Below are 10,613 nucleotides of genomic sequence, written 5' to 3'. Positions count from 1 at the left end.
CTGCTGCTGCCAGCTCCTCCTTGGCCCAGAAACACGGCATGGAGAAAGCAGGAGAGGCTCAGAGGTGATTCCCAGGATCCTGGCCTCTCTGGGATAACAGGAGGCTGTTTCCACTTTGAGATCGTTGAAATCAATTCCTTGTTTTGGGGGAAAACTCTGCCCTGCTGCCTCCTGCTCCTTCCTGCTCTGTGAGCTCTGGGAATGTGTCCCTGTGGAAGCAGGAAAACTTTCCTCTGGAGCTGGACCAGGAGCTGGGCACAGTTTTTTAAAGGAGCTGAGTTATTGCCTTTAACTCTTCCCAAAGTCTGGGATTCCTGACCTGCCTCAGGACCCTTCTCTCTGCACTGGCACCATCCTGCTCTTCCTCACATCCTTCCCTTCCCTGGAATCCCTTCCTTTTTTCAGTTTTACTCCCTGCAAAATCATCATTCCAGGCAGGTGGAGGCCTTGGATCATGAATCTCCTGAGTTTCCACTGCCTGAGCCCTACCAGAACCAACCTCCCCAAAACTGGGAATGGGATCTTTGGAGCAGGATGGGCTTTGATGGGTGCTGCTCCATCTTTTTCTCTTGCCACCTCTTCAGGCAGCTCCCTGGAGAGGAGCCTCATCCCTCTTATCCCAATGGAAAAACAACAGCTCCGTGCTGCTCCATCCCCTTTTCCTGGGGTTATTCCAGAGATCCCTGCAGTGCCCTCGCTGTCGCTCATCCACTGGCAATTTTTGGTGCTGGGAATAAATGTGACCTCACAGGGATCAATCTCCTATTGGAAATGCAGTAACACAGCCAGGAATTGCTCTTGAAGTCAGCCTGGGAGGGCTCCTCGAGGCTTTAATGCAGCGGGAGCCTCTCCCTAATTGATGGGAGCTCCCAAAATCCGATAGGATCGATCCGGGGGCACGGAGGGAGCAGCATTAAATCCGTGCCTCCTCAGGACCTCCCAGGAGAAGGGCGAGAAATAGATTTGGAGCCTCCTGAAGTGATTTCCTGGCAGGACACAGAGCTCTGCCTGCTCAGTCCCATCCCCGTGTTCCCGGCGTGGCTCCACGCTCCATAAAATCCTCATTATCCCCGTCTCCTTGGTGTTTGCCCCGGAGCTGAGGCAGCACAGGGGTGGCAATGGCCATCCATAAAGGCTGAGGGAATGTTCCCTGCTCGCCTGGAACCCAGGGAGAAAAGGGTCGTAAACCACCAGGGAATGTGTCATTCCCAGGGAATGGTAGAGGGTGACGAGCTGGGAGCAGCCGGGGCTGCCTCGTGTCCGGCTGTCCCGCTGTCCCGCTGTCCCGCTGTCCGGCTGTCCTGCTCCCTGCCAGAGGGAGCCGCACGTGCCAGGGCTCGGAGCAGGGATGGGAGCGAGGGATGTGTCCCTTCCCTTCCCTTCCCTTCCCTTCCCTTCCCTTCCCTTCCCTTCCCTTCCCTTCCCTTCCCTTCCCTTCCCTTCCCTTCCCTTCCCTTCCCTTCCCTTCCCTTCCCTTCCCTTCCCTTCCCTTCCCTTCCCTTCCCTTCCCTTCCCTTCCCTTCCCTTCCCTTCCCTTCCCTTCCCTTCCCTTCCCTTCCCTTCCCTTCCCTTCCCTTCCCTTCCCTTCCCTTCCCTTCCCTTCCCTTCTTCCAGACTGCTCCCTGTCCCCTCTCTGCTTCCAAACTCTGCTCCCTGTCCCACTTTCCCTCTCCATTTCCCGTCCCCTCCCTGCTTCCCCTCTGTTCCCTCACTGTTTTCCAGGTCTTTTCCCTGTCCCCTCCCTGTTTGCCTTCTCCATTCCCTGTCCCCTCCCTGTTTGCCCTCTCCATTCCCTGTTCCCTCCTTGCTTCCAGGCTCTGTTCCCTGCTCCCTCTCTGCTTCCCCTCTCCATTCCCTGTTCCCTCTCTGCTTCCCAGCCCTATTCCTTGTCCCTTCCCTGCTCCAGGTCCCCTCCCTGCTTCCCCTCTCCATTCCCTGTCCCCTCCCTGTTTCCCCTCTCCATTCCCTGTCCCCTCCCTGTTTCCCCTCTCCATTCCCTGTTCCCTCCCTGCTTCCAGGCTCTGTTCCCTGCCCCCTCTCTGCTTCCCAGCCCTATTCCTTGTCCCTTCCCTGCTCCAGGTCCCCTCCCTGCTTCCCCTCTCCATTCCCTGTCCCCTCCCTGCTTCCTCTCTCTGCTCCCTGTCCCCTTGCCGCCGGCACAGTGCCAGTCCCACCTGGAATTCCTGGGATCCCTCTCCAACCCCACCACACACACCCCGCACTTGCCCGGACCTGGCAACACCGACCCTTCCCAAACCCCATCCCGGCCCCTTTTCCATGTGCTCTGCAAACTCCGCCTCAGGGATGAAACCTGAGGATTTGATGATGCTTTCCCAGCTTTTCCAGGAAGGGCTGTAGTAGGATGAGATTTCCAGGTGTTCCTAGGAATCTCCTGCCCTGGGAGAGAGGGATCAGCTCTCAGTGATGCTCCAGCTCTCCCATTTTCCTGGCTCCCGCTTCCTGAGTGACTTTTAAAAAGCTGTGGAGCGTTCCTGGAGTCACATCCTGCAGGGAACAGAGCGGGGTGGGAGCAGATCCTGAAAAGCCCTGGATGCGAGGGGAAAGAGGGGGATTGGCCCGCGTGGGAAGGAGCCTTGGCAGCGCCACAAAGAGCTGGGGGGAAAAAACCGGGAATCTGCGATTTGTTTGGCGTTTCATTCCCGGTTTTCTCACCTTCCTCCGCCTGACTCACAAACCTGCTGCTCTGCATTTCTGGGATTCATCCTGGATGTCCTGGAGCTCTGCAGCCTCCCTGGAATCCTGCTCCTCCCAGGATGGATCCCAGGGCATCCCTGCTCCGCAGGGAAGTTTTTTTCCCTTGGAAACAGCTGATTGCTGTTTAATTAACAACACTTCCCACGTTCCCTGAGCCTTGGGAATTGTGCAGAGGAGCTTTTCTCCAGGATGCTGCTCTCTGTGCTTATTCCCTAAGCTGGGATGAGTCGATCCAAGAGGTTCCCGTAATTTTGGAAGTCGCCCTGGATAATCCGCAAACACAGAAGGATCAGGAACAAATCCGTGACAGCGGGGAGAAAACAAAATTTCATCCAAGGTTTTTTTTTTTTTTGGATTCCATGGAGAAACTGATAATGAACCTCCCTTCTTCCCGAAGCGTTGCCATGGCAACCGGCGGGATGTGCCGGGATCCGGGGATGGATGCGAAGTGTCACCCGTGAGGGGAGTGGGGACAGCTGCTGCCTTCGGGGCACCTGGGATAGAGGGGCTGCGGCTGGAATAAAGGATTCCAGCTGGAATAGAGGGGTTACAGGTGGAAAAAAGGAAATTCCAGCTGGAATAGAGGGGTTCTAGCTGGAATAGAGGGGTTCCAGCTGGAATAATGGGGTTACAGGTGGAATAAAGGGGTTCCAGGTGGAATAGAGGGGTTCTAGCTGGAATAGAGGGGTTCCAGCTGGAATAGTGGGGTTACAGGTGGAAAAAAGGAAATTCCAGCTGGAATAGAGGGGTTCCAGCTGGAATAAAGGGGTTCCAGCTGGAGTGAAGGGTTTCAGCTGGAATAAAGGGGTTCTAGCTGGAATAATGGGTTCCAGCAAGAATTCCAGCTGGAATAAAGGGGTTCCAGGTGTAGTAAAATGGCTCCAGAGGGAATAAAGGGGTTCCAGCTGGAATAAGGGGCTCCAGCAAAAGGATTCCAGCTGGAATAAAGGGGTTCCAGCTGGAATAAAAGATTTCAGCTGGAATAAAGGGGTTCTAGCTGGAATAGAGGGGTTCCAGCTGGAATAATGGGGTTACAGGTAGAACAAAATTGTCCAGGCAGGAAATAAAAGAATTCCATCTGGAATAAAGGGGTTCCATCTGGAATAAAGGGGTTCCAGCTGCAATGAAGGGTTCCATCTGGAATAAGGGGTTCCAGCAAGAATTCCAGCTGGAATAAAGGGGTTCTAGCTGGAATAAAGGGGTTCCAGCAAGAATTCCAGCTGGAATAAAGGGGTTACAGCTGGAATAAAGGGGTTCTAGCTGGAATAAAGGGGTTCCAGCAAGAATTCCAGCTGGAATAAAGGGGTTCCAGCTGGAATAGAGGGGTTCCAGCTGGAATAATGAGGTTACAGGTAGAACAAAATTGCCCCGGCAGGAAATAAAAGAATTCCAGCTGGAATAAAGGGGTTCTAGCTGGAATAAAGGGGTTCCATCTGGAATAAGGGGCTCCAGCAAGGATTCTGGCTGGAATAATGGGTTCCAGCTGCAGTGAAGGGTTCCATCTGGAATAAGGGGTTCCAGCAAGAATTCCAGCTGGAATAAAGGGGTTCCAGCTGGAATAAAGAGGTTATTATCCTGCTCCAGCAAGGATTCCAGCTGGAATAAAGGGGTTCCAGCTGGAATAAAGGGGTTCCAGCTGGAATAATGAGTTCCAGCTGAAGGACACGCAGTGCTAATCCCAGTTCCCTCTCCATCCAGGCGGGAAGAGGCTCCCTGTGCTCCCTCCACCCCACAACAACCCCTGTGCGTCGCTGCTATTTGGGATTTTTGTTTGTTACCTTTTCCCCCACTCCCGGGAGGAGCTTTGGGATCAAACTCAGCACTTTAAAACCTTATCCCAGAGCCAGCTCCAGGTATGCAGGAGGGAATGGGAGGATGTGGATGGGATGCGCTGGGATATGGATCCAAGTCCCTGCTGGGAACGGGACCGTGACGCTCTCGGCTGTCAGGGCAGTGCCACCGATGGGAACAGGGAAGGAGCCACTCAGGGAGGGCCAGACCTGCCTGGTACAGCTGGCAAAGCATCCAGGAGCAGCTTTTTTCCTGGGAATGGCTGTCAGGAAGCAGCAGGAGATGGAAAGGAGCCAGCCTGGAGCTGCCTGCGCACGGCAGGGCCGGAGCTAGGCCCGGGAGGCTCCCTGAGAGGGGAGGCAGCTTTTCCCTGGCTCTCGTTTTTCCAGCCTTTTCCTGCTGTTAAAACCTCCTGGATTCTGCTCCAGAGGCTGGAATTGCAGAGCTTGGAAGGGCTGGGGGTGGGGGGGGTCTCCTCTGTGCCTGCTCCGTGTTCCTTTGGCTGCGGGCTTGAAGATGGAAAATAAAAGCTGGGAAGTGGAGCAGGGAGAACTCCTCCAGGAGTCAGAAATGGGGAATCTCCCGAGGGATGTGAATATTCCTGGTTATTCCACAACCTGCCATCCTCCCTGCCCTCGTGTCCTTGTTGGTCAGCAGGGTTTGGAGTGGGAATTTGGGAAAAGCTCTTGGATCTCCTGCAGAGGCAGGAGCTGTCGCTGAGCCAGGGGCAGAGCAGATGGTGACCTGGTTTTGCCAGGGAAGGGATGAGGTTGGGAATGCACCGTTGGAAGCGGGATATGGGGAAGAGGCAGGGCCTGGGATGCACAGAGATTCATTGCAGCCAGCTCAGCCCCGGTCTTTTGGAGAAATAAATCCCCGTGGTCCTTAACTTTTAACCCTGGGATTGGGATTTGTGTCTTTCGTGTGGAGGGATTGATCCATCAGGTGTGTAAGCTCCAACTGTTCCCACCAAAAATTCCAGGAGAAGTGGCCCTTCCCCAGCCAGACCCCGATTTAACATTCCAGCCCCATCCCTGAGAAAGATTTCCCCGGAACAGGGAAAATTGAGGATATTTTCCCGTTGTTTTGCCATGGACTGTTTCAAGCTGATTCCCTGTTCTGCCTGGGAACATCTGTTTCTCCTTGGATTCTTGGATTTCTTGGCTCCAGGAGCTTCTCCCAGGAATTTGGCCACGTTTTGCTTCGTGTTCAAGCTTTGTGAGGGGTTCAGCTCCAGGGAAATGGGGCTTGGAGCTGCATTCCTGCTCCTCATCCCACTCCTGCCTTGGAAAGAACTCAATTCCTGGTAGTTTTTGCTGGAGCAGGAGGTGCCTGAATCACCTGGAGATGTGGAGCTGGGAGGCGCTGGATGAGTTTCCCTGGGAGGGATTTGGCTCATTTGGAAGCATTTTGGACACTTTGCTCCTTGCAGGGATAAGATCCACACTGGGATACACGGCTCTCATTCCAACCAGGAATGCAAAACTAACAGGAAAAGGATTTCCAGGACTTTTTCAGGCTCTCCCATCCCTGGAAGTGTCCAAGGCCAGGTTGGAGCAGCCTGGGATAGTGGGAGGTGTCCAGAATGGAACTGAATGGGATTTAATGTCCCAACCCAAACCATTCCATGATTCCCTGCTGGGAATTCTGCCCTGATCCCACAAAAGCAGTGGGGCAGAGGGGCTGCTCCCCCACACCCAGTGGCCCAGCTCCCAGGAATTCCCAGACCTGGCCACAGGATGGATATCCCAGTTTATCCCAAGGGTGCTGTGCCATGGACAGGTTTTTGGGAGTCAGGGAGCGTTCCCAGGTCTGGGGAAGCAGGAAAATTCAGGAATGTTCTGCTGGCAAATGGGGATTTTTGGGAAGTAATAATGGGAGGCTGGAGGTGTTCCCAGCGCTAGAGAAGCAGGAAAACTCTGGAATATTCTGCTGGAAAATGGGGATTTTGGGGAGGCAATAATGGGAGGCGGGGAGCATTTCCAGGTCTGGGGAAGCAGGAAAATGGCTGGAATGTTCTGCTGGAAAATGGGGATTTTTGGGAGGTTTCTGGGGGGTAATAATGGGAGGGAGGGAATATTTCCGTGTCTGGGGAAGCAGGAAAACACCTGAATATTCTGCTGGAAATTGGGGATTTTGGGGATGTAGTAATGGGAGGAAGGGAGGATTCCCAGGTCCGGGGAAGCAGGAAAATAGCTGGAATGTTCTGCTGGAAAATGGGGATTTTTTGGGGATGTAATAATGAGAGGCAGGGAGCATTCCTAGGTCTGGAGAAGCAGGAACACTCTGGAATAGTCTGCTGGAAAAGGGGGATTTTGGGGAGCTTTTTGCAGATAAATAATGAGAGAGAAGGAGCATTCCCAAATCTGGAGAAGCAGGAAAACTCGGGAATGTTCTGCTGGAAAACAGGAACCGTGCAGAGCGAGAGAGAGGCTGAGGAAGGTTCTGGAAATCAGGGCAGGGGAGGCAGACGAGTCACTGGGAGAATCAGGGAAATCCCAGCAGGATTATTCCGAGGGAAAAACCCAGCAGGCGTTGGATCTCAGGAGTCACCAGGAACTTCGCAGGGCACCGACCTTGGCACCAAACCCCCTTGGGTTTGATGGGATTTGGCTGCCGAGCCATGGGCACGGATGCATCCCTGTGGGAAGGCGGGGCCGGTGGCACCGGGCACGGGGCCAGTGGTGGCCGCAGGGTGGGGGACAGGGCTGTGCCCGTCCTGTGCCACCCCCTGGCTGGCACACCGGCACCCCCAGCGCTTTTCCTGCCGCTCCTGCAGGGGATTTGAGGAATCCCCACATGAGGACGAATCCCTGTCCCTTTGTCGCCCGCTGCCAGCGCCGGTGCCCCCCGCCGTGTCCCGGATTTCCCGCAGGGAATGGGGAATGCTGGCAGGGATCCGGCTCCTCGCTGCTCTCGGTGGAAAAGTGTCCCTGGGTTTCGGGACAAGGGGACGCTTGTGACATTTCCTGGCGCCGGGTGGCAGTGGGGGGACACGCCCCGCAGGGAGCGGTGGCACTGCCCAGGGCCAGCAGCTGGCAGCTGGCAATTGTTTGATCCCAGGTGATCCCTGTTTGATTCCAGGTGATCCCTGTTTCATTCCAGGTGATTCCTGTTTCATTCCAGTTATTTTATCCCAGGTGATCCCTGCTTTATTCCAATTGTTTGATTCCAGGTGATCCCTGTTTCATTCCAGGTGATCCCTGTTTCATTCCAGTTGTTTTATCCCAGGTGATCCCTGCTTATTCCATGTGATTCCTACTTTATTCCAATTATTTTATTCCATGTGATCCCTGTTTTATTCCAGTTGTTTTATCCCAGGTGATCCCTGCTTATTCCATGTGATTCCTGCTTTATTCCAATTATTTTATTCCATGTGATCCCTGTTTTATTCCAATTGTTTTATTCCAGGTGATCCCTGTTTGATTCCAGGTGATCCCTGTTTCATTCCAGTTATTTTATCCCAGGTGATCCCTGTTTTATTCCAATTGTTTGATTCCAGGTGATCCCTGTTTCATTCCAGTTGTTTTATCCCAGGTGATCCCTGCTTATTCCATGTGATTCCTGTTTCATTCCAGTTATTTTATTCCATGTGATTCCTGTTTCATTCCAGTTATTTTATTCCATGTGATCCCTGTTTCATTCCAGTTGTTTTATCCCAGGTGATCCCTGCTTATTCCATGTGATTCCTGTTTCATTCCAGTTATTTTATTCCAGGTGATCCCTCTTTTATTCCAGTTGTTTTATCCCAGGTGGTCCCTGTTTCATTCCAGTTGTTCTATTCCAGGTGAAAATTGTTTATTCCAATTGTTTTATCCCAGGTGATCCCTGTTTTATTCCAGTTGCTTTATTCCATGTGATCCCTGCTTTATTCTGGGTACCCCCTGTTTTATTCCATGTGATCCCTGTTTTATTCCAATTGTTTCATTCCATGTGATCTGTGTTTATTCCAATTGTTTTATTCCAGGTGCCCCCTGTTTATTCCATGTGATCCCTGTTTTTTTCCAGGTGATCCCTGCTTTATTCCAATTGTTTTATCCCAGGTGATCCCTGTTTCATTCCAGGTGATCCCTGTTTTATTCCAATTATTTTATCCCAGGTGATCCCTGTTTTATTCCAGTTGTTTTATTCCAGGTGATCCCTGCTTTATTCCAGTTGTTTTATTCCAGGTGATCCCTGTTTCATTCCATGTGATCCCTGTTTTATTCCAGGTGATCCCTCTTTTATTCCAATTGTTTTATCCCAGGTGATCCCCGTTTATTCCAGGTGATCCTTGTTTCATTCCAGGTGATCCCTGTTTTATTCCAATTGTTTTATTCCAGGTGATCCCTGTTTCATTCCATGTAATCCCTGTTTATTCCAGGTGATCCCTGTTTATTCCAGGTGATCCCTGTTTTATTCCAATTGTTTTATCCCAGGTGATCCCCGTTTTATCCCAGGTGATCCCTGTTTATTCCAGGTGATCCCTGTTTCATTCCAGTTGTTTCATTCCAGGTGCCCCCTGTTTATTCCCAGTCCCATTCCCGGAATAGTTCCCATTCCCCACCCCGGTGCTGGCTATAAACAGATTCTCCTTAATCCCAAAAAGATCCCGCAGCGCCGCCGCTCAGGAGGATTAAGGGACTTTTGGGGGAATTTGGGAGGACGGAGGGATGAGCATTCCTGCTTTGAGCATTCCATGGAATTTCGCTGCTTCCTCAGAGCATCGTCCCCTCTGGATGTGGGGTTTGAGTGCCCTTAGGTGCTCCCGGCGGGCAGAGGGGACCCAGCCCTGCTGGCACCTGCGGGGAAGCTCGGGAATGTTGGATAGAGCTGGGAAAAAGATGGGAAAGGGTGGCAGATCAAAGTCAGGCCCGTGTTTGCCTCCAAAGCTGTCCCGCGGGAGCTTCCTGCCCGCTGGAATTGGCCTTTTCCAGCCCCATCGCCGGCCAGAAGGAGCCTTTCCTCCTGTGTTCTTTCCGTTCTCTTTCGGATTTCTTTCCAGTTCCTTTCTGACCTCTTTCTGATTTCTTTCTGATTTCTTTCTGCTTTTTTTCCAAATTCTTTTTCATTTCTTTCTGATTTCTTTCTGATTCCTTTCTGATTTCTTTCTGTTTTTTTTTTCTGATTTCTTTTTCATTTAATTTTAATTTCATTTTGATTTCTTTCTGATTTCTTTCCAGTTCCTTTCTGATCTCTTTCTGATTTCTTTCTGCTTTTTTTCCAAATTCTTTTTCATTTCTTTCTGATTTCTTTCTGATTCCTTTCTGATTTCTTTCTGGTTTTTTTTTCTGATTTCTTTTTCATTTAATTTTAATTTCATTTTGATTTCTTTCTGATTTCTTTCCAGTTCCTTTCTGATTTCTTTCTGATTTCTTTCTGGGTTTTTTTTCTGATTTCTTTAAAATTAAATGAAAAAGAAATCAGAAAAAAAACCCAGAAAGAAATCAGAAAGGAATCAGAAAGAAATCAGAAAGAAATCAAAATGAAATTAAAATTAAATGAAAATTTCATTTTGATTTCTTTCTGATTTCTTTCCAGTTCCTTTCTGATCTCTTTCTGATTTCTTTCTGCTTTTTTTCCAAATTCTTTTTCATTTCTTTCTGATTTCTTTCTGATTCCTTTCTGATTTCTTTCTGGTTTTTTTTTCTGATTTCTTTTTCATTTAATTTTAATTTCGTTTTGATTTCTTTCTGATTTCTTTCTGGTTAATTTTAATTTCATTTTGATTTCTTTCTGATTTCTTTCTGATTTCTTTCCAGTTTCTTTCTGATTTCTTTCTGATTTCTTTTTCATTTCATTTTAATTTCGTTTTGATTTCTTTCTGATTTCTTTCCAGTTTTTTTTCCAAATTCTTTTTCATTTCTTTCTGATTTCTTTCGATTTCTTTCTGATTTCTTTTTCATTTCATTTTAATTTCGTTTTGATTTCTTTCTGATTTCTTTCCAGTTTCTTTCTGATTTCTTTTTCATTTAATTTTAATTCCGTTTTGATTTCTTTCTGATTTCTTTTTGTTTTCTTCCTGATTTCTTTCCAGTTTCTTTCTGATTTCTTTCCAGTTTCTTTTCCGATTTCTTTTTATTTTCTTTCCGATTTCTTTCGATTTCTTTCTGATTTCTTTCTGCTTT

At 49.8% G+C, this 10,613-nt stretch overlaps 1 long non-coding RNA gene across 2 annotated transcripts; it reads left to right on the top strand.

Moving 5' to 3' along the window:
• The first annotated feature begins 2,087 nt into the window (after window positions 1–2,087).
• On the top strand, window positions 2,088–9,516 carry LOC116455021. 2 transcript variants are annotated; one of them, XR_004244284.1, is made up of 3 exons: window positions 2,088–3,580; window positions 3,693–7,938; window positions 8,009–9,516. It is a non-coding gene; the product is annotated as an uncharacterized LOC116455021 (long non-coding RNA). The 2 variants fall into 2 exon arrangements; XR_004244283.1 differs by having other exon boundaries at window positions 3,693–8,828; window positions 8,946–9,516.
• Window positions 9,517–10,613: the final 1,097 nt, after the last annotated feature.

This window comes from Corvus moneduloides, chromosome 23 (assembly GCF_009650955.1).
Source record: "Corvus moneduloides isolate bCorMon1 chromosome 23, bCorMon1.pri, whole genome shotgun sequence".
NCBI lineage: Eukaryota > Metazoa > Chordata > Aves > Passeriformes > Corvidae > Corvus > Corvus moneduloides.
This window is presented reverse-complemented; position numbering and strand designations above follow the sequence as displayed.